General features: G+C 39.6%; 1 long non-coding RNA gene across 1 annotated transcript; it reads left to right on the forward strand.

Annotated features, from left to right (window-relative positions):
* Window positions 1-3,908: 3,908 nt before the first annotated feature.
* LOC126810170 (uncharacterized) lies at window positions 3,909-8,404 on the forward strand. Its single transcript, XR_007675061.2, has 5 exons — window positions 3,909-3,962; window positions 4,287-4,375; window positions 5,053-5,143; window positions 6,114-6,330; window positions 8,313-8,404. It is a non-coding gene; the product is annotated as an uncharacterized LOC126810170 (long non-coding RNA).
* The last annotated feature ends 16,506 nt before the right edge of the window (window positions 8,405-24,910 follow it).

Below are 24,910 nucleotides of genomic sequence, written 5' to 3' on the forward strand. Positions count from 1 at the left end.
CCAGGGGAACATTGTTTGATGATGGTACAAGATGATCATTCTCTGTTGGCTGATCTGGGTTGTGATTCAGTCGAAGCATTTGTCTGTGAACTTGAGTAAGTATACTTCTGGCAGTGGGGATTGGGGTGGACAGGGGTCCGTTGTCTGTGAACTCGAGTAAGTATACTGTCTGTTGGTAGTGGTTATTGGGATGGACAGGGGTCCTGTTGTCATTTGTCCGTGAACTCCAGTAAGTAAATTTCTGGTAGTGGGGATCGGGGTGGACAGGAGTCCGATTGTCATTTGTCCGTGAACTCGTGTAAGTATACTTCTGGTAGTGGGGATCGGGGTGGACAGAGCTATACAGTCTGACCAACTGCAGCCATGTTGGTTACCCAATCTGTAAGTTTAATGTTTAGGTCTAAATATTAAGGCCAACTGCAGATTTGGTCAAAGGTCACGAAATGTAATCAGGACTAGCACTAACCCACAATCTCGTCAACAATCACGTGCCCTAACCCTATTTATAATAATAATAATAATAAATATCTTTATTCAAGTACCTTGTGGTCAAAAGCCAATCGTACAAAATGTATAAATTAAAAGTTATGACACATAACTAGTTTTATGCCTTTTTTCATATATATTCATTGTATTTAAGTGTGGGCCTAAAGTTATTATGACGTCACGATATCTAAGAGACGTCATCTGTTGATCTATTATACTCGACGTAAACCAGCGGCGGCAGTCAACGCCTTGTTTTTAACGTGATTAAACGTCACCCACCCACCACACCCTGTTTGTTTTCTGTCGATATGCAGTTTAAATTCCGCTGTTTTTGTGTTGGCGGAATCTTTCAGATCCCCACTTTGGTAGAAAGCTAAATTGTGTTGTATCCTCTACGGTTTTCAGTTTAAATTAGTACATGCTTATTTTTCATATGCTTTTAATTTCATGTTGCATTTTATTAAACGTCACCTTTGGTGGCCTTTTCAATTTCAATAAAAAGAAAAAACAAAAGAAACAAACAAAAACAACAACACATAATTAATCAATATAAATGGAGAAAACAAACAGAGAAAAATATACAATTTTATATTTATGTTGGTTATATTGATAGTTATTCTTCCCTTATTTTCATACCCTATTTATATCTAACGACCTTGACGAAATCTGCAGTTGGCCCTAATATCAAGAGGTAGCCAACTTTGATGGATAAAGTATTAGAACAAAACAGTGTCAGTGAAAACGAACAGTTCTGTATAATATACAATGTATGAGAAAGGGGAACTATACATATCTGTAATTAATAGAACTAAGATTAGACAAGGACGGAGGAGCTGACAAGGAAAAGCTGTCTAGTCGTTCGGATGGGACGAAAAACCGAGGTCCCGTGTACACATTGGCGTGCACGTAAAAGATCCCTTGGCAGTTGGAATTCGATATAAGAGTAGGCCCAAGTGCCGCTGTCCGGGCAAAATTTCCCTCATAGCACACTGTATGGCGTATGCCCGTCTTCATAAGCCCAGTTCGGAGCAAAAGAGTAGGACGTTAAACCTCATTTCATTTCATTTCATTTCAAGATTAGACAATGACGCCATTTTGTTACAAAGCACAATAGAGACAATGTCTATATTTGGCTCTGGGCCGGGGTCCAACTAGTGAAGTATTTCATTGAATCCAATGACGTGGTTTTTTCCCTAGACTCATTGAATCAACTGACGTGCTTTCGATTCGCCGGCTGTACGTGACAAGGAGTAGGGTAGCCTGTCCAACCTCGTGGGTTTTCTACGGGTCCTCCGGTTTCCTCCCACTGCTAAAGACCCCTACGCACAAGCGAATTACTGAAATAAAATTGAACCATATGTTAGTCCCGAAATGACCTAGTTTTTGTTGAGTGGGCGTTAAATCCATCTCTATCTCTCTCTCTCTCTCTGTCTCTCTCTCAATCTCTTGTCCCGACCATTACCAAAAATTTAAAGATCTACCAAATGTTAATCCCGAAATAACCTAATCTAAGTTGACTGGATATTACCCACCCTCTACCCTTTTACCCTCGTTACAAATGTTTCTAACATTATTGGTAATTAATCGCTTGATCTGTATCTAGTTATCTTGCCAGGAAAGTTTGGCTCACTCTGGAAGCAGCTTTCACGAATTATCCCCCTTGGACCACAAACACAAAACCTTTTGGATTGTGTCACACGCTGACATTAAATGGGCTTTAACGTGCAACCTGTTTGCACCAACACGGCTAAAGAAGACGAACAAGCACCGAGTAATGTGCTGTTGGCCTGACAACTGTTCTTTGGCCTACTGTTTATGATAAATCATATTTTCTACTTGCAGGTTAACTTCACCAATATTAGGCTAATACCAACACGAATTTCTATGGTCCTTTGATGCTTGAAAATAAAACGATTCCAGTGATTATAAGAAAATTGTGATTTTTATTTTCCCTCGCTGAACGACATCTTTGAGAGATATTGAAATCCTGTCCAAGCAAGTTGTGTACTCGGTTACTCTCCCACTTCTCTGCATTGACTCGTGTTGTGAACATGGCCATAGGCACCCTGTAGGTGATATCAAATCAAATTAAATGGGGTTTAACGTCCTAATGTTCAGCTCCGACTGGACTAATGAAGACGGGCATATGCCATACTGTGTGCTATGGGGGGAATTTTGCCCAGACAGCGGCGCTATTCTTATATCGAATTGCAATTGCCAAGGGATCTTTAACATGCACGCCAATGTGTATACGGGACCTCGGTTTTTCGTAAAATCCGAACGACTATACGTTGTTCTGTGTACGGCATTCCGTCCTAGACAATATAAGAGAAAACTATCCAAGCATCCGAATTGCATGTTTTGTACACCCAATATAATTGAAGATTTGTACCATATATTTATTGTGTGTAAGACATATCATGAACTACGAGTTCAATATTTGAGTGACTACATTAACGAAGAGAATGGATTCTATAATTTATTATTAACATGCGATGAAAACCGTTTGTTACAATTATCTACTTTTATAGATAGGGTATGGGTATTAAGAAACAAATTGTTAAAAACCCAGTCTTAAATCCTATTTACTGACTATCTCACCATTTCTATACACCAAGGCTGTTGAAAAGTAATCTACCTGCACGTATCATTTATTATATTGTTATAGTTACATGTATATATATATATATATATATATATATATGTATTATTACCAATCCATACCAATCCATACCATACCACTGTCTTATCTGACCACTTTATTGTATTATGATTTGGATCTATGGGTCTTTGACCTAAATCCTTAATAAATAATAAATAAATAAAAAATAAATAAATAAATATCGAATTCCAACTGCCAAGGGATCTTTTACGTGCATTCCAATGTATACACGGGACCTTGGTTTTTCGTCTCATCCGAAGGACTAGACAGCTGTCCTTGTCAGGCCCTCCGCCCTGCATCACTGACAAGGGGTAACCACGCCGAATAATCTGGATGAACTTTCTCGGCCAATGCAGGAATCGAACACCCGACCTCCAGGCTAGCGAGCCAGCGTCTTACCCACTTAGCCATGTTGAGACGATCACGCTATTCAAATATGTTGCAGAAGAGAGTATGCGTCACACGTTGTGTGTGGGGAGTCTTCGGCTTGCTGGCTTTCCACATCTATCCAGCGACGCATAGCACCGCATAGTGCTACACTCTTTATGTCAACTGGTTCCACCGTCAAACAATTCCTGGATCCGTGTGCTTAGAGACACATTTATATTCTGACATGGCTGAAAGTAAAACGTGTAAAGTTGGATTATTAAAGTTCACGTGAAAGACAGATGTTTTTTTAAAGGCTAGATTAGATTAGTTATCAGTAATCATTCAGCTTATAAATTTATTGTCATTATTTCACGGCATTCTAGATAGTTTCATAAAAACAAAATGATTTTGTTACTGGCTTTTACGACCTTAATTCTCTCAGTTTGTAAGTATTATGTCAATCAAATTGTTTCAATCACTGGCTTCTAGTAGCTTGATTATATCAATGTGACAGTAGTCTTATCATATATCAATCATTAATATTCTGTCAATATGCAAGAATAGTTTTAACGTGGATATAAGACGAATGCCTGACAGTGGCGTGCAGACAGTACTAAGAGGTTGAAGGGGCCATTTGTTTGAGTACTAGGGATCGGGAGGGGTGGAAGGGGCATACAATGCAATCAACTAACCACAGCACAGCATTGTTGTTTTGTGTATTAGACATTCCTCCACACGTGTATTACCTTGTTTTATTTGTATATTTGAGATGGACAACAATGCCCTAATGGATATCAACAGCATGAACAGTCCTGTTACGCTGTAGTAACTTTCAGATCCAGTTGGGTTGATGCTGAGGTAGGTTCCAGTTTATTTACACGGCTGCATTAAGTAATAGTTACGTTTACACGTACATTAGTTAATTCCTCTTCAAGTTGAAAATTAGTCTAGGACACTCCGACCCTCCCAGTCTTAAACGCACGGAGGGTCTGCTGGGTCAGTTGTCCACATTTGAAGAAAATTTACTGGATAATCAACCACATATAAAAACCGTCCCAGTTACGCATGGGCAATTGAACTATTTTTAAAGCTAAAGTCAAGAAAGAGTTGCGCCCCTTCCAGAAATAAATCGCATAATTATTGCATTATTATAAATAAACATGAATCGTGACGACGAATTAGGATTAACAAAACATAGATATGGCCCATGAAGAGATAAATTTTACAATAAAAATTTTAATAGTGTTGGATATACAAATATATTTTTCGACAATTCTTAAATTAAAACCACACCACTTGAGTCAATGATCTAACGAGCAAGCTGTTAACCACATGCCGCCCCCCTCTCATCCCTTCCGAAAAAAAAATGAATAAAATGGTAACAGAAATGGTAAAACTCTATAAAACTCTATTGTGAACGTCTTACTTACTGGAATCAACAGAAACTTCATAAATTATCCGCAATTTTGACATATTGCTGTGTTTCACTGAATTCAGATGATATTATGGCCACGAATTTTATTTTTCTATTATAGACAATGTGTCAAGCAGCTGGTAGTCACCTGGCTTCTATTGAAACAGACGCAGAACGACTTTATCTCAACCAATATATTAATTTTTCACACGGTATGTACCGTAAACAAATATATAAACGTTATACAAGGTATTTACTGTAAACCAATATATTAACGTTATACAAGGTATGTACTGTAAACCAATATATTAACGTTATACAAGGTATGTCCTATAAACCAACATATTAACGTTATACAAGGTATGTACTGTTAACCAATATATTACCGTTATACAAAAACCAATATTTTAGCGTTATACACGGTATGTACTTTAAACCAATATATTAACGTTATGTATGTACTGTAAACCAATATATTGACGTTATACACGGTATGTACTGTAAACCAGTATATTAACGTTATACAAGGTATATATTAACGTTATACAAGGTATGCACTGTAAACCAATATATTAACGTTATACAAGGTATGCACTGTAAACCAATATATTAATGTTATATGAACGTTATACGCGGTTTGTACTGTAAACCAATATATTAACGTTATACATGTTAATTGTTATGTATATTGCATTGCTATCCCTCGCCGAATGAACGGACTGATTTTGAAATGGGCCCTGTCGTTCCATCATGTTGTGCACACACCCGCAGGAATCCATCGAAGGCCGCCCAGGGGTTAACCAAAGAACATTTTGAAAATTATATCGCTGTGGGTGAGATTTAGGGCCCTTTCCTGTCGGTTTAGATACAAACTGTAACCGAAACTTTCGTTGCCCAAATCAGACGAAAAATAAGATCAGCATCTTGATTGTACTTAAAGCATCTGACATTTTCGGCAAGGGTCGCCTGTCCAACCTCGTGGGTTTTCTCTGGGTCCTTCCGTTTCCTCCCACTGCTAAATACCCCTACGCGCAAGCGAATTATTGTAATAAAATTAAACCGTATGTTAGTCCCGAAATGACCTAGTTTGTGTCGAGTGGACGTTAAACCCCATCTCTCTCTCTCTCTCTCTCTCTCTCTCTCTCTCTCTCTTCAAGGTTTCTATTTTTTCTACTGTTATAGGTGATGCCTACAGATATTACTGGGTTGGTGCTTTCAACTTTATTGATGGTACCTACATGTGGGTTGGAACCCAGAAAGGATTAGGCAATGTATCTTGGAAGGCTGGAGAACCAACAAACCGACCAGGGGAACATTGTTTAGTGATGGTACAAGATGAAAATTCTTTGTTGGCTGATCTGGGTTGTGATTCAGTCGAAGCATTTGTCTGTGAACTCGAGTAAGTATACTTCTGGCAGTGGGGATTGGGGTGGACAGGGGTTCGTTGATTGTGAACTCTAGTAAGTATACTGTCTTCTGGCAATGGTGATTGGGGTGGACAGGGGTCCTGTTGTCATTTGTCCGTGAACTCTAGTAAGTAAATTTCTGGTAGTGGGGATCGGGGTGGACAGGAGTCCGATTGTCATTTGTCTGTGAACTCGTGTAAGTATACTTCTGGCAGTGGGGATTGGGGTGGACAGGGGTTCGTGGGCTGTGAACTCGAGTAAGTATACTGTCTGCTGGTAATGGGTATTGGGGTGGACAGGGGTCCGTTGATTGTGAACTCGAGTAAGTATACTTCTGGTAGTGGGGATTGGGGTGGACAGGGGTCCGTTGATTGTGAACTCGAGTAAGTATACTGTCTTCTGGTAGTGGGGATTGGGATGGACAGGGGTCCGATTGTCATTTGTCCGTGAACTCGTGTAAGTAAACTTCTAGTAGTGGGGATCAAGATGGACAGAGCTATACAGTCTGACCAACTGCAGCCATGTTCGCCATTTGGTTACCCAATCTGTAAGTTTAATGTTTAGGTCTAATTATTAAGGCCAACTGCAGATTTGGTCAAAGGTCACGAACTGTAAACAGGACTATCGCTAACCTTAAAGTTGCAATTTCATATTTTTAAGTTATATTTTTAAAATTTATTAAAATAAAGCCTTAAAATAGATGGTATCCATAAACAGTCCTACCTTATTAAAGAATAATCCTATTAATCCTATAATTCACTATTGCCAGCTGAGAAATTGGCAAAAATATCATTTTCCTCCTCAAATTCAAACGTTTGAGGATAGCTACTCCATGGTGGAGAATAGAAAACAAAGGAGGTAATTGGGAGGTAATTGTGTTATTATTTCCTGTGTAAATGAGTTTTAAGTGTGAGAATTACACCTATGATCGTATAATAGTGAGTTGACAACCTATTGAGCAAAACACGTAGAAATAATTATGTTTTGACTTTCTTAGAAAATATGAAATTGTAACTTTAACCCTAGACCTGGCCGTAACCCACAATCCGTGACAACAATCACGTGCCCTAACCCTATTTATATCTCGTGACCTTGACGAAATCAGCAGTTGGCCCTAATATTTCGACCTAGCCAACTTTGATAGATCAACTATTAGAACAAAAGAGCGTCGGTAAAAACGGACAGAATGATAGTTCTGTATAAGATGGTAACTGTACGAATCAGTAATTAGTAGCACTAAGATTAGACATGTTGTTACTAGGCACAATGGAGACAATGTCTATATTTGGCTCTGGGCCGGGGTCCTACTAGTGAAGTATGTCATTGAATCCAATGACGTGGTTTTGGCCCTAGACTCATTGAATCAACTAACGTGCTTTCGATTCACCGGCTGTACGTGGCAAGGAGTAGGGTAGCCTCGTTGGTTTTCTATGGGTCCTCCGGTTTCCCCCCACTGCTAAAGACCCCTACGCACAAGCGAATTACTGAAATAAAATTGAACCATATGTTAGTCCCGAAATGACCTAGTTTTTGTTGAGTGGGCGTTAAATCTCTCTCTCTCTCTCTCTTTCAATCTCTTGTCCCAACCATTACCAAAAATTTAAAGATCTACCAAATGTTAATTCCGAAATAACCTAATCTGAGTTGACTGGATATTACCCACCCTCTACCCTTTTACCCTCGTTACAAATGTTTCTAACATTATTGGTAATTAATCGCTTGATCTGTTAGTAGCTAGTTATCTTGCCAGGAAAGTTCGGCTCACTGGAAGCAACTTTCACGAATTATCCCCCTTGGACCACAAATACAAAACCTTTTGGATTGTGTCACACGCGGACATTAAATGGGCTTTAACGTGCAACCTGTTTGCACCAACACGGCTAAAGAAGACGAACAAACACCGAGTAATGTGCTGTTGGCCGGACAACTGTTCTTTGGCCTACTGTTTATGATAAATCATATTTTCTACTTGCAGGTTAACTTCACCAATATTAGGCTAATACCAACACGAATTTCTATGGTCCTTTGATGCTTGAAAATAAAACGATTCCAGTGATTATAAGAAAATTGTAATTTTTATTTTCCCTCGCTGAACGCCATCTTTGAGAGATATTGAAATCCTGTCCAAGCAAGTTGTGTACTCGGTTACTCTCCCACTTCTCTGCATTGACTCGTGTAGTGAACATGGCCATAGGCACCCTGTAGGTGATATCAAATCAAATTAAATGGGGTTTGGACTAATGAAGACGGGAATATGCCATACTGTGTGCTATGAGTGAAATTTTGCCCAGACAGCAGCGCAACTCTTATATCGAATTGCAATTGCCAAGGGATCTTTTACATGTGTATGTGTATACGGGACCTCGGTTTTTCGTCCCATCCGAACGACTATACGTTGTTCTGTGTACGGCATTCCGTCCTAGACAACTGACAAAGGGGGGAGGGGCAAACCAAAAGACCCAGATGAACTTGCTTGGTCAACACCGGGATCGAGCACTGGATCTCCGACATCATACCCAAGAAGACACAAAGGCTTCCAAGTGGGTAAGACGCTAGCTCGCTAGCCTGGAGGTCGGGTGTTCGATCCCTGCATTGGCCGAGAAAGTTCATCCAGATTTTCCGGCGTGGTTCTCCCTTGTCAGTGATGCAGGACGGAGGGGCTGACAAGGAAAGCTGTCTAGTCGTTCGGATGGGACGAAAAACCGAGGTCCCGTGTACACATTGGCGTGCACGTAAAAGATCCCTTGGCAGTTGGAATTCGATATAAGAGTAGGCCGTAGTGCCGCTGTCCGGACAAAATTTCCCTCATAGCACACTGTATGGCGTATGCCCGTCTTCATTAGCCCAGTTTAGGAGCAGAAAAGTAGGACGTTAAACTCCATTTCATTTCATGTCATTTCTTCCAATTTATGGAAGACGTATTACTGATTTATGTAGGCGACGTTTTAGACGGTATTCTCTCACGGTTTGGAAGGAAGCGCCTAAAGACATTTACTTCTTTAGAGTTTCATCAATTACTAACCTGTATTCTCTGAAGGTTTTCAACCAGGTACCTTAAGACATTCAGCATGGACGCATTTTTACGGAGTTTAATAATACGTCATGTAAGATTTAAAGCGCACCATTCTCGCTAGAAAAATTTCATTCAAATTGTCTTTATTCTGAGCGAGGGGGGGTGGGGGGTGGATGGCTGAATGGTTAGCGTGCGCGTGCTGTATCATAAAGTCTGTCATTGAGTCGACTGGCGTGGTTTCGAATCCCCTGTTATACGTGACAAGGAGCAGGATCGCCTTCCAACCTCCTGGGTTTTCTCCGGGTCCTCCGGTTTCCTCCCACTGCTAAAGACCCCTACGCGCAAGCGAATTATGTAAATAAAATTAATACCATATGTTAGTCCCGAAATGACCTAGTTTGTGTCGAGTGGATGTTAAACCCCATTTCTCTCTCTCTCTGTTCTGAGCGACGTTATGACAGTTTGAAGATGTCGCGTAGATTCAGGGGCGGATCCATTGTGGCGGGGGGGGGGGCAAACCCCACCCTGTTCAGTTACATTAAAATAAAATCTTGCGAGTTGACTTTAGGCTTGTCATTTGAATCCATTTCTAAATGGACGGAGGGCCTGACAAGGACAGCTGTCTAGTCGTTCGGATGAGACGAAAAACCAAGGTCCCGTGTACACATTGGCGTCCACGTAAAAGACCCCTTGACAGTTGGAATTCGATATAGCACACTGTATGGCGTATGCCCGTCTTTATTAGCCCAGTTCGGAGCAGAACAGTAAGCCTTTAAACCCCATTTCAGTTCATTTTCCATTTCTAAATAACAATTTATATCACATTAGAACGAAATAGAAAGATCTACAATAAACAGCTTTAGATCTTATATTAATGTATGTTTAATATTCCGTTATGGGATTAGCAATACCCTCAAGACTGAAAACTGAACAGTGTAAAACCCGTAACAATATATAACTTCAACCGCTAACAAATGTAACCAATCTATATTGCTTTTCGTTTTTTATTTATAAATAAATCAAATGTTAAAAAATATACCATAAAGATCGTCCCCTGATATCTCACATCAAAACCAAAAAATGTCCAACTAGGAACAAGCCAGAATCTGAAAATAAAACGAATGTTTTATCTATAAAAAATATAACACGAAACGTAATAGGATCTTTGTGTTTTTATCCGATTTAGGTCCACAAAGAATTGGCTTAAATGTCATTTAGGATATATTTTAGTGGTTTAACAGGATGTGAGCTTAAGTCGCAGATGTTTTTTTACGAAAGGACCAGGGGCCTATTTCACGAAATTTTAACTAAGATAAAATCCAAATTTTAGTCATTTGATTGGATAATATTAGACTAATTTAAGTGCTCAGCCAATCAAGATTAAAGTATCTACTAAAATGTGGATTTTATCTTTAGTTAGAGGCCCGGTCCCAGTGGCCGATGGACACAAAACGTATGCAAAAAGAACACAGCGGACGAGCAAACTTTCCGGGGGTGGCTCCATCCGTTTTCATCCGCTCCAGAAATGGACATAATTGACGAAAATTTGCGAAAACAGAACGGAAAAGAACGAACGTTGGAAGTATGTAGCAGGGATGTTAAATGGATGTTCATCGGAAGCCTAGCGAATGAAAGCGGATGGAAGTGGATGACAGCTCCGACAAACTCCAGACATCCTTCAATATACCAGATACATCCCAGATACAAACGCTTTGTCCGTTTTGAAAACTTTATATACGAGATGCATACGCTTTCATCCTTTCTATTTCCCTGCTACTAACGATGTATAGACGTTCCATGTTCCTCCCTCTTTCCGTTTTCAGCTGGAGCGGACGTGAGTTGCATGGATGCCCAGAGGATACAGAGAGGATACAGTGGACGTTTAACGGATGATAACGGACATGGAACGTTTGGTGCTCGTATATGTCAACCGACAACACTGCAAGAATTGGCCGTGGCACTGCAAGAGGAGTGGGTCAGATTGTCCCAAATCGTGATTGGACGGATGATTAGGAGCATGCCACGACGAATTGCTGAATGTTTGAGGATTGGTGGACCAATTACTCATTATTAAGACAAAAATCAAAAACGTTCTTTGCGAGTGAAATGGGGCCGTCAGATAAGCCGCCCATATGAACTGTTTATGTTCATGTGTAGGCAATTAACCTGTTATTAACATATACTTGTTACCTCTAATAAAACAGCAGTGCATTTCCACAGATTTGTATTGTTTCTGAATATCCCCTACTTTTTTGAAGAGTATATATAAATAATAGATAATGACATCCCATTTCATATTAGAGAATATTGTACGATTGATCGAGACTAGACGTAAGTAGAGGATATCAGGTCGTAATTAGCATCATTTACACGACACCGCGTCTTTTAGTTATAATAAAACCAAAATAACTAGCTATTTAACTATTCTGTTTACTTTCATTTTATCTATATCGGGTTGAAATGAAATCCAGCTGTGTTGACCAGTATGTAAACAGACTAATTATTATACTTGTGTGATCAAATTATTTATATATGTTTGTCTCGTAGAAGTTTATAAACAAGTACTAAAATAGTTTCTTTGAAATTCTAAAAGAGACACGTTAAGATTTATTATGCAAGAGCTAAATCTGTCTAATGCAGATCTTCCGTTTGGCCTCAAATGTTATATAAATCATTAATTAGACATTTATTGACATGCCAGATCCATGATCAACCCTCTAGAGCATTGGATGGTTTTGATTTTCAACGGATTTAAACACAATTGCCAGTAAATAATTATTTTCTTATAAGCTTATCTCTTATAATATGTATTATGTGTGTCTCCATATTATAAGCATGTACATATTGTTAATACATGTTATATCTATATGTATTCAAACGTTCTGTTATATGACCCATACATACATACTTAAACATACATTATGGCAGATTAGATAAAGAGCTGACAGTTTGCACTATAATAGTTAAAAACTAGATAATGTAAAGGCAATTTACTGAAAATTTCAGCCAAATTAACTGATTAGAAATTAGAGTAAAAACAGAAACGATTGAATGTAAATCAGTTTATATATATTCATATTACAGTATTATATACATTGCGACCCATTTGTGTCAATTTCTAGGTCCCAGATATTAGCGATTAAGCTCCTTAATACTGTAATATGATTGTATATAAACTGATTTACATTCAATGGTTTCCGTTTTACTCCAATTTCAAATCAGTTATGTTCCGCGAAATAAGCCAGCAGTCTCAAGCGAGTGCAAATTTCTAGCGTCTGGTTATTCCAGTCTACATGCGCCGTTTGGTTTGGTTGCAATGTGTCTAGCCTCGTCCCTCGAGTCTCTTGATACAACTGGGGCTGAAGCGCATTATGGTACACGATTCGTGTACCAATGGTAAAATGTTTATTTTATCTTAAATATTGGATATCAAAAGTCCATCTTTTTTCGGTAAGGTCACAACACGAATGTTGATTTAATTTGACAAATAAATCGTGTTTTCAATGTTGAAGATTTTGGATGATATTGAGTTAGAGACTTAGCTACTTTAACTATTATAGCGAGTACTGTCAGGTCTTTATCCACATTTTACATCTTAAGAATAGAAATGCGTCATAGAGTGTGCTATGACGGAAATTTTGCCCAGTCAGCGGCGGTACGGCCTACTCTTATATCGAATTCCAACAGTTACCGGTTCTTTTGCCCGCACGCCGATGATTTTCGTCCCGTCCGAACGACTAGACAGCTGTCCTTGTAAGACTCTCCATCCTGCACCACTGACATGGAGGAAACGACGCCAGGAAATTCCGAAGGACTTTCTCGGCTAACAACGGGCGCGAACATGGGAGCTCCAAGTTTAGTCAGCCAGTGTCTAACTCATTGATTCACCGCGGCTCTTTAGCCATAATTACTGAAATTGAAAACATCGGTCAAAATATCCAACATTAATAAAAAAAAATAAAAAAACAAAACAAAACAGAAAATATAAATAACTTAAACTAAAATAGACAATAGAAGTTGCGAAATCTTGATAATTTTCTAGATCTTCGTGGAAGAATGAAATTGAAGAACGATCTAAGTCACAGACTTTTGGACGAGAATTTTATCTGCGATATCACCTCGGTGGAAGCGGACGTAAAATACAACTAACTAACAACAACATTTGGACGAGAATGTTTGACACGAAACGAACAACGAGTGGGTTTAATTACAATTTCAAAATGATGTTTAATACGAATCATAATTACCAGTACAACAACTGACATCCACTTTTCAGCCAAATTAAGGTCAAATAAAGGGTACGGTGGACTTGTATTTGTCCGGGAGGCCATTTCAGAAGAGCCTCTCGATGTGACTCCGGTCGTTTTTACCTGAAATTGGTTGTTCCACAGAAAGCTTATACAATTTGCTACCAGACGGCGCCATTAACTGGGGTTCGTTGAAAAAGTGACTTAGATCGTTCTTCCCCGGGGCTCTTCAATTGTTTAGTGTGAGTTGAAGGAGGAATTGTTAATTGATGACACGGAGTGGTCGATACAAAACATTGTATTGAATGCACCCATCGTCTACAAACAGTTATGATACAGGCTACAATAAAACCATCAAATGTTCTAGAAAGAACTTGGAATACAGAAACCGGTAGACGATAACTGCTGGATCGACATCTGCTGCCAGTCCATTTCAACAAAAATATATTTGCCGGTGAATTCCTTAGATTATTTGGGGGTGGGGGCAACGATTTAACGGGTGCGCATTGCAACACAAGGTTTGCCATTGAGTCAACTGGCGTGGTTTCTATTCCCCGCTTACGTCACATATAGGGTCGCCTGTCCATCCTCGTGGGTTTTCTCCGAGTTCCCCGGTCCATCCCCACCTCCACTGTTACTTAAAAACCTCTAGCCTGGAGGTCGGGTGTTCGATCCCTGCATTGACCGAAACAATTCATCCAAATTTTCCGGCGTGGTTCCCCCTTGTCAGTGATGCAGGTCGTTCGGATGGGACGAAAACCCGAGGTCCCGTGTACACATAGGCGTGCACGTAAAAGATACCTTGAAAGTTGGAATTCGATATAAGAGTAGGCCATAGTGCCGCTGTCCGGGCAAAATTTCCCTCATAGCACGCTGTATGGCGTATGCCCGTCTTCATTAGCCCAGTTCGGAGCAGAACCGTAGGATATTAAACCCCATTTCATTTCATTTCATTTCTCATCTCTTTCACCGGGTCCTCCGCCCCCCCCCCCCCAACTGCTAAATAAACGTGAACCATATGTTAGTCCTGAAATGACCTAGATTGTGTCGAGTGGACGTTAAACCCCATTTCTCTCTCTCTCTAGAAACTGACAATGTCTTACAAGAATTAAACTTGTTTTATATATGTCGAACAAGGTTCATCATCAATATAAGAACAGTCGCCGTTACAGGAAATACTGAAAATAGAATGCGCTATTTTAATCACGGAGACCTTCAGCTCGAGAAGGACATAAACACACGGTGTAGCCGAATGTAGAGGATTCTATTCGTGGAATATTAGCGTGAACTAAACCCGGGGCGAAATATAAAAACATCTAATAATCTGATATAAAAATATCTCGATTTAAATATGAGAATGAAGCCGATTATTATCTTCCATGGTTCTCAGATTATGTCTACAGACTTTAATCATGTCTGTGATTCCATTCTCTGTCGACTTGAATTTCCTGGGTTAAAATCCTGATGAGACAGAGAGAGAGAGAAAGAGAGAGAGAGAGAGAGAGAGAGAGAGAGAGAGGGGGGGAGTCGAACGCGAGGGTTGAGGGGGGGCCGATACGACGAGTTTCTCACGATTATGTTTTTACGTCATCTTCTCGTTTTCTCACCCTCGTCATTAGCATTGGAAGGAATGAAATGGGGTTTAATGTCCGAGTGTTCTGCTCCTACTGGGTTAATGAAGACGACTGGGCTAATGAAGACGGCCATGCAGTGTGCTATATTCTTATATCGAATTCCAACTGTCAAGGGATCTTTCACGTGCATGCCAATACACGGGACCTTGGTTTTTCGTATCATCTGAAGGACTAGACGGCTGCCCTTGTCCGGACATCCGTCCTGCACCACTGACAAGGGGAAACCACGTCGGAAAATCACGATAAACCTTCTCGGTCAATGAAGGGATCGAAGACAGAACCCCACTATGTAACAGGGGGCAGAATTCAAGGGCCTTGCCGCGCCAAACAATTATATTATAGATAATATAAGATTATGTAGGCCTATGTCTTAATTATCGAGTTAAAGAAGCTGAACCTCCAACTCAATAATTCCCATCATATTCAAAACTAAAACCACCCATTAGAATTCAATATTTGTCCATTTCAATCAATATGGATGTTGTTATCTTGCCGTGAAAATATAGGACCCTAATATCAAATATTTAAGACATAATTAACATTTTAAAAACACTACGCGAGTTGTCGTGTAGGCTGTGGTTTCGAGCGATGAGCAAAGAAAACATATTCAACAATACAATGCGGAAGTAATGGCTGATTCACAAACGACAAAATAATAATTTAATGGCCTAAGCCATATCGTTCAATGGCAGTTTAATGGTTACATTGTGTTGATTTCAAGCCGCCATAAAATAATAAGCATTCTGCTATCCACTTGGCTTTTCTTAATACTCGGGCGTACTTAAAGGGACAATAACACTCTTGCTGGCTTGACAGCTCCAGAAAATAAAAAAAAATAGCCTTATTCTAAGTACTAGATGTGTTAGTGTCTTAGATGATTGTGTAAATTATCCAGAGGGTTCAAAAATATTGTTAAATCCAAGTCACATTTGAAAAGCTTTACGTCAGGCTTTACAAATTATTTACTTGAATTTTTCCAATTTTTTTAAATAAGGTGTGTTAAGATGAAATTTGTATCATCAATTAATTGGAATATTGTAACATTGTACAATTTGTTGACCAGAATAAAGATTGGGACATATTATTCAGTTACAACAAGAGTGGTATTGAGCCTTTAATTAAACAATACAATACCTATATACTAGAATAGTACATGTATAGTGTACATTTTGTAAAAACTGAGGTCCCGTGTACACACACGCGTGCACGTAAAAGATCCCTCGGCAGTTAGAATTCGATATAGCGCCGCTTTCCAGGCAAAATTTCCCTCATAGCACACTTCATGGCGTAGGTTCGTCTTCATTAGCCCGGTAGGAGCAGAACAGTAAGACGTTAAACCTCATTTTATTCATTTTCCAAAGAACAGAGCCACGCGCCCTTTAAACAGACATTATGTAAGAGCTAAATCTGGCTATCTCAGGTCTTTGTGTGGACATTAAATGTTATATAAATTATTAATTAGACATTTATTAACATGACAAGATGATAATCAAGTCTCTATATCTTCGGATGGCTCCGATTTTAAGTATAGATTAGAACGGTTCGGCCATTTAATGATTTAATTTAAAACTAGAGAAGCGAGGCTAAGACCCCAATGATCAATACGGTGGTTGCGATCAATGCACACATCTTATCAAAACTACTACGATTGATAACTGCGCTTCAAATAAAGTAATTTGAATGAAATTTTCAATATATTCATTTTGCATTATCTATTTAGACCTTAAACCCCATTTCATTTTATTTTTGAATTTCATGTCATCTTCACTGGCCAGGTTGGTAGAGAAGGAGTAGGGGTGCCAGTCCAACCTCGTGGGTTTTCTCCAGGTCCTCTGGTTATTTCGCGAGAGAGAGAGAAGGAGGTTTAACGTCCACTCGACACAAACCAGGTCATTTCGGGACTAACATATATATGGTTGGACAGGCGACCCTACTCATTTCCACGTACAACCGGGAAATCGACACCACGCCAGTTGACTCAATGACAGACCTTATGATACAATGCGCACGCGCTAACAATTCGGCAGTTCCCCACCCCCCTTCGCCAGATAGAAAACAATTTGCAATATATACCCGGAACCAGAATTCGGCCGTCTAACCCCCCTTTGCCAATATATCCGAAGGACTAGACACACCTATTATATAGCCCAACAATGTTTTCTGGTAATTCTTTTTTTTATGTGAGATAAATAAATCAACCTATTTATCAGAATGTTTTTTTCGACATCCGGTTGAGTATGTTGTTTGTCGCGATATGTAGGGGGAAATCTTAATATATATTACAACTTATTAATAGCCACACAAACATCGTATTCTTTTTTGACTTATTTAATCAGATTCTGTTTTTCTTGTAGAAATAAAAGGGGGTCACGGTGGCTCGCTAGCCTGGAGGTCGGGTGTTTGAATTCGATATAAGAGTAGGCCGTAGTGCCGCTGTCCGGGCAAAATTTCCCTAATAGCACACTGTATGGCCGTATTCATTATCCCAGTTCGGAGCAGAACAGTAGGACGTTAAACACCATTTCATTTCGTTTCATTTGAAACGCAGTAACTCAACTCAGCGTTCTCGTGACTGGCCAACGGTTGGTGTTACTCACTGAGCCACGGTTGGTATTTTTATATTTTGCAATTAAATGCAGTGAAAAATTTGATATTTTCCTAAAAATTCAAATGACGCACCAAGGATTCAAACCATTCCCTCCAGAGTACCTTTGAAATGGTGTAATAAGTTTTTAAAACCATTTGTAGCTTAAAGCTAAAGAAATGCAAGCTCGTGAAACTGTATAAACATTAAAACATATTATATCGAGTTGGCTTTTATCGACTTTTATTTCTTTAACTGTGGCTGCCATCAGAAGGTGCTAAAATCACACTTCATCACGATTAAAAGTGAAATAATTCGTCAGAGAGAGAGAGAGAGAGAGAGGAGTCAATTGGCATGGTTTAGATTCCCTGCTTGAACGTGACAAGGAGTGGGGTCGCCTGTCCAACCTCGTGGTTTTTCTCTGCTAAAGACCCCTAAGCGCAAGCGAATTATTGAAATAAAATTGAACCATATATGTTAATCCCGACATGACCTGGTTTGTGTCGAGTAGACGTTAAACCCCATTTTTATGCGATATCAACCTACGTGGAAGCGGACCAATTGAACGGAACCGGTGTGCCACAATGGAAGAGCGTCTAGTTCAAACCGAGAAACCGTATACACATTGGCGTGTACGAAAAAGATCCCTTGACAGTTGAAATTCAAATGCTGCCTGGGCAAGATGTATATTTCTCTCAAGATATTGTTATAGTGACTGATTTTACATTTCATGATCAGACCAGCCTCCAAAGGATTAGCAATTAAATATAACGACTTAATCCCTAGGATATCAGTTAGCAATGAAGTATTGACTGGTTTAAATTATCCCTTTAATCTTTTCATAGATAAGAATACATAGAGGATATTTGTCGTTTTAGAGTGAATAACATATTTTATTTCATCGAGAAGCAAGAAAACTTATATTTTCACGAATGCGTAGCATGAGTGAAAATATAAACGTTTTCTTGCTTAGAGATGAAATAAAATATGTTATTCACGACAAAACGACAAATGTTCTATTTATTTTATGATTTTACAATCATTTTAGGTAAAAACAACATGGACTACTGCTAGCCAGTGGAATAACACTTTTATTTCACTGATAAAACGCGGTATTCCACTACTGATCATAAAATAAATTATTCTATACGTTTAATTAGTTTATATACATGGTAACCAAAACCAGTATATATACCCCAGTCATCCAGAATACGATATCACTTCTATTCTGGATATTAAATACTTCATATCAGTTAACTGTGTTCCTGTACTATTTTAGGAACCCCCTGCTTACGTGAGGACTCTGACTAATAGCTTGCGAGTTAAAGTTAGGCACCAGTAAAGTGCACATCCTCAATATTAACTGCACTACTTTGTTACCCGGGCGAGTCACGGTGGCTCAGTAGGTTAGAGGCTGGCTCGGTAGTCTGGAGGTCGCGTGTTCGATCCTTGCATTGCCAGTGGTGCAGGACCTGCACGTAAAAGATCCCTTGGCAGTTGGAATTTGGTCGTAGGGCCGCTGTTCGGGCAAAATTTCCCACATGACAGACTATATGGCGATGCCTGTCTTTATGAGCACAGTTGGACGTTAAGTCCCATTTTATTTCATTTCATGTTATATATTCTAATCACCAATGTATATTTTTCTTTCAATAATTCGAGGAGCCGCGGGTTCGTTCCCGGTATTTTTAGTGACCCAGGACGTAGTGCTGGCAATGAAACGTGTCTTGTTGTTCGGTTGGGACACGTTGATAGAATAAGAAATGAAATGAAATGGGGTTTAACATCCTACTGTTGTCCGATTGGGCTAATGAAGACGGGGATACGCCATAGAGTGCGCTATGAGGAAAACTTTGCCCGGGCAGCGGCACTATGGACTACTCTTATATCGAATTCCAATTGTCAAGGGATCTGAGCAGAGCAGTAGCACGCGAAACCCCATTTCATTTGCTTGGGCAGCGGCACTGTGGCCTACTCTTTATCGAGTTCCAACTGCCAGGGGATCCTTTACGTGCACGCCAGACTAACGAGCCAGCGTCTTACCCATCTAGCCACCGTGGCTCCCAGATAGACGGTAATGGCGGTGTCTGGGTAAAATGTCTCCCATAGCACATTATAATTTTCCAACAATTCGGCCGTTTTATTCGACTTTAATATTAATTCAAATTAACTAATGTACATGTTGGTTGGTTGGCTGAATGGTTTGCACGTGCGCGCTGTATCATACGGTCTGTCATTGAGTCAACTGGCGGGGTTTTGATTCCCCGGTTGTACATGACAAGGAGTAGGGTCGCCTGTCCAACCTCGTGGGTTTTCTCCGGGTCCTCCAGTTTCCTCCCTCTGCTAAAGACCCCTACGCGCAAGCGAATTATTGAAATAAAAAATTGAACCATGTGTTAGTCCCGAAATGACCTAGCTTGTGTCCAGTGGACGTTAAACCCATCTCTCTCTCTCTCTCCCTCTCTCTCTCTCTCTCTCTCTCCCTCCCTATTTCTCTCTCTCCATTGTTATAGCTGACTCCGCTCAGATCAATGCCCGATTAAAAATAATCTATTTTTAAAAAAATCCTATCAAAGCAATGTTCTGGAATTTTATCATGAATTTATCATCAAAAAACTGGGCTTACGACTGTTTGAACCGTCAATAACAAACGCCCACGTAACATCTCCACCATCAACTAATACCAGAGAATTAATTATTAAAGTGAATCGATTTTAAAGAGATACTCACCAGACATAATTCATACACTTCGGCCATTTTTATACTAAAATAAGGTAATTTTATAATGATTACCTTTGGAATGCATGTAGAAGACTTTTTTGACAAAGTAGCGCCGTGCTCTCTCAGTATTCATGTAGACCTCGGACTATTGCGGGGCTAACGTCTTACGTTTTCGCAGATGGGCATGTTGCGCGAACAACAATTGGATTCCAACTCTGTCCCATCCGCCCTGCTCCACCGCACTGACAGGGGGAAGTGTCTCGGTGTTTAGCCTCCGCACTCACCACTCGAGATCCGACACCACGGACAGGAACCAATACCGGGATCGAACCCGCGTTGTAAGGTCGGCTCTGACATCGTCTCACGCACATTCGCTTACAAGTACCGCACCAGTCGGATAATGACAACAGACAGACGACATGCAGCGTGGGATATTTTGTCCAGAAAGCGGCGCTATTGCCTACTCTTATCTTTTACGTGCCCTCCAAGAGTCCAACGTTTACTCGTTTTTTTCGTCCCATTCGAACGACTAATTACTTGTCATGACGTCCTCAACCCCGTCCTGCACAATTGTCAAGGGGAAACAAACCACGCCGAAAAAAACACGTCTAACACCGCCCCCTCCCGGGTAATTGATCCCGGTTGGTGCAGAAAGGTAGGACATTAAACCCCATATATCCCGCGTAAACATTGGCGTGTACGTAAAAGATTCGATATAAGAGTAGGCCGTAGCGATGCTGTCCGGGCAAAATTTCCCTCATAGCACACTGTATGGCGTATGCCCGTCCGTCGGAGCAGAACAGCTGGATGTTAAACCCCATTTCATTTCATATTTTCACTCCATCTTCATTAGCCCAGTTGGAGCAGAACAGTAAGACGTTAAATCCCATTTCATTTCAATTCAAATCCAATTTAATTTCATTATATTATTATTTGTGTGTGGTGGCGTCCTCCTGCAATGGCTGCACATTCTAGTATTAGTGAACTTAGAACCGAAATAATATTCTACTAAACAACCTTTCGGAATATATTCCCAAACTATTAAAAAACAATTTTTTTTTTCTTGAAGATAATGACTTCCACCTTTAACTATTTGCCCGAGCGTTTCTTAATTAACATGCAACATGGAATCTTTTTTTTTATTGTAAACATCACGTGATTAACCTCCTTCTCCCTCCAGCGTCATCAAAACAACCAGATGACGGTGAAGGTCGTGTAAAGGTGAAGGTCGACGGACGCAGAAAACGGGTTAACAAGCTGAGTAAATCGTAAACAAAACTAGTAATAAATTGTCTACTTTTGTAAAGCCTATTAATAATTTCTGACAACCCTGCGTTTCTAGAGACAATGATAGCTCATCGACTGTTCGTTATATCACATATTTACGTTTTAAGAGTACTCTTTTCTCACTCGAGAAATGGAGTTTACCGTCCACTCGACCCAAACTATGTCATTTCGGGACTAACATATAGATCAATTTTATTTCGAAAATTCGCTTGCGCGTAGTTGGACAGGCGACTCTCCTCCTTGTCACGTACAACCACGGAATCGAAACCACACCAGTTGACTCAATGACAGACCTTATGATATAACGCGCACGTGCTATATAAAATATAAAAAAACGAAACGAAATAAAATCAGATTGGAAATTGTACTGTTTTTGTCGATTGTAAAAGAAATGTACATTTCCGAAGAGTTTAAAGGGACAATAACACTCTTGCTGGCTTGAAAGCTCCAGAAAATAAATAATATCTCTATCTAAGTACTAGATGTTTAAGTGTCCTACCTGTTGTGTAAATTATCCATTACATCCTATTTTATTTGTCCAGAGGGTTCGAAAATATTTTTAAATCGAAGTTTCACTTGAAAAGGTTTACGTTAGACGTTACAAACCATTGTGTTGAATTTTTCAAAATTTTTAAATAAGGTGTGTTAAGATGAAATTTGTATCAGCAATTAATTGGAATATTGTAAAATAGTGCAATTTGTTGACCAGAATAAAGATTGGTACATATTATTCAGTTACAACAAGAGTGGTATTGAGCCTTTAAAACCCCAGATTGTCCTTTGTGTATTTTTGGAACAGTGTTTTATTTTTCACCCCTCCATCTACACTAAATTATCTTCAAATTGTTTATTTAACACTTAAAAACAAAATCAACACAAAAATAGCAACTGTAGATAAACTCTAGTGTGACAAAGGGCCCAATAACTTTCATACATTTGTCTATCTATAAAATACGAACTATTATTTACATGCAGTGAACTTATTGACCCCTTCTGATTTTGATATGATATTGGCTTTTCAACTATATATTATTATACACTCTGTTCCAACTACGTACCCACAAATTAAAGACTACAAAATTCCCAATGAAATGAAATGAAATGAAATGAAATGGAGTTTAACGTCCTACTGTTCTGCTCCGAACTGGGCTAATGAAGACGGGCATACGCCATACAGCGTGCTTTGCGGGCAATTTTGCCCGGGTAGCGGCGCTACGGCCTACTCTTTTATCGAATTCCAACTGTGAAGTACAGCACGTGGGCCATGCACTGTATATGCCTCTATAGGAACAGCAATAGATTTTCAGGTCACCCAATGAAAAAATTGCCCCGAAATCTTAAAAGGGTTACGTGTCCGGATAAGTGGTTTTGACGTTCACGTCCAAACAACTCAATATTTTGAGCTGAAATTTTGAGACCGGGTAAATACACAATTTCCCTCCCTACATTGTGGCGCTTAAAATTCATACGTACATGGACTTTTATTTCTAAAATCGGAATAGTCCCTTTAAAAAAAACTGTTACCCCGCCCCACACCTCTCTCCACAATTTCCCCGCCTCCACCCTCGGGTATATGGAAGTGGATAATTAAAATTGAACTTCCCAGTTATGTGTAGTCATGTTTTTCTCTTGTTTTTTTCCATTTGGTGTATAAATGAAGGTAATTTAATATCAGGAGAAAATGGCACCGTCAACCAATTATAATGTTAAAGTAGATTTTAAAATTCTGAAATATAATATGTAAAGATATTTAGAAATGAAATGAAATGGGGTTTAACGTCCTACTGTTCTGCTCCTAACCTCGGCTAATGAAGACGGAACTATACACCGGTGGCCTCCGAACCCATTTACGTGATCCTCCGGTTTCCTCCAAATGCTAAAGACCCCGACGCGCAAGCGAATTAAAGAAATAAAATTAAGCCATATTATGTTGGTGCCGAAATGACCTAGTTTGTGTTGAGTGGAAGTTGCTTTCGTCACTTCCGTTGACCATTTCTCTCATGACTGACATAAATATTGTCCTTTAAGGAAGTTCCTGCGAGTTGACAATCATTAAAACTGAGATATTCAGTTCTACATGATGCATTGTAAACGATTCGTAACTTAGTATTGTCTTTGCCAAATCTCAGTACTTCTCTATGAGGGCTCTAGGACAATTCATCCATGAACAATTCGTCACTAGACAACTCGTCCCAGAGGACAACTCGTCCCGAGGACAATTCGTCCCCAGACAATTCATACCGGTATCCGGAATATTCGTACCCTAGGGCTATTCGGCTCCGGACAATTCGTTCCCATGGACAATTTGTCCTCGAACTATTCGTCCCCTAGGACAATTCGTCTCGTCCCCTAGGACAATTCGTCTCGTCCCCTAGGACAATTCGTCCCATTGGACAGTTTGTCCCTGAATAACAATACTGGTAGTTCCATTATCAAAAACTGAATTAATCTTTACTTTTTATCCTAAATCCCAGTTTTGATGCTAGTTTTACATCGTTTTACATCGTTTCAACTTCTTCAATTTCTTTAGAATTAGCTGTTGATCATAATTAGGGGACCAATAGACCTAGGGGACCAATAGTCCGGGTATGAATTGTCTTTGGGGACGAATTATCCAGGGACGAATAGTCCTAGAGGACTAATTATCCGGGGACGAATAGTCGTATGGGACGAATTGCCCGGGAACGAATTGCCCAGGAACGAGTTGTCCGGGGACGAATTGTCCTGTACCCCTCTATGAGATATATAATGAACCAATCCCAGCCCATTATTGCATGTATTATCAAATTCAACCTTTTATATGACACCGGTTAATTATATTCTAACAAACTATCAGGTGTCTTTTTTAACCTATGCAACAATAAACCAAGTCACTTAAAGTTACAATTTCATATTTTTAAGTTATATTTTTTAAATTTATTAAAATAAAGCCTTAAAATAGATGGTATCCATAAACAGTCCTACCTTGTTAAAGAATAATCCTATTAATCCTATAATTCACTATTGCCAGCTGAGAAATTGGCAAAAATATCATTTTCAACTTCAAATTCAAACGTTTGAACATAGCTATTCCATGGGGGGGGGGGG

Source organism: Patella vulgata, chromosome 2 (genome assembly GCF_932274485.2).
Source record: "Patella vulgata chromosome 2, xgPatVulg1.2, whole genome shotgun sequence".
Taxonomy (NCBI): Eukaryota; Metazoa; Mollusca; class Gastropoda; family Patellidae; genus Patella; species Patella vulgata.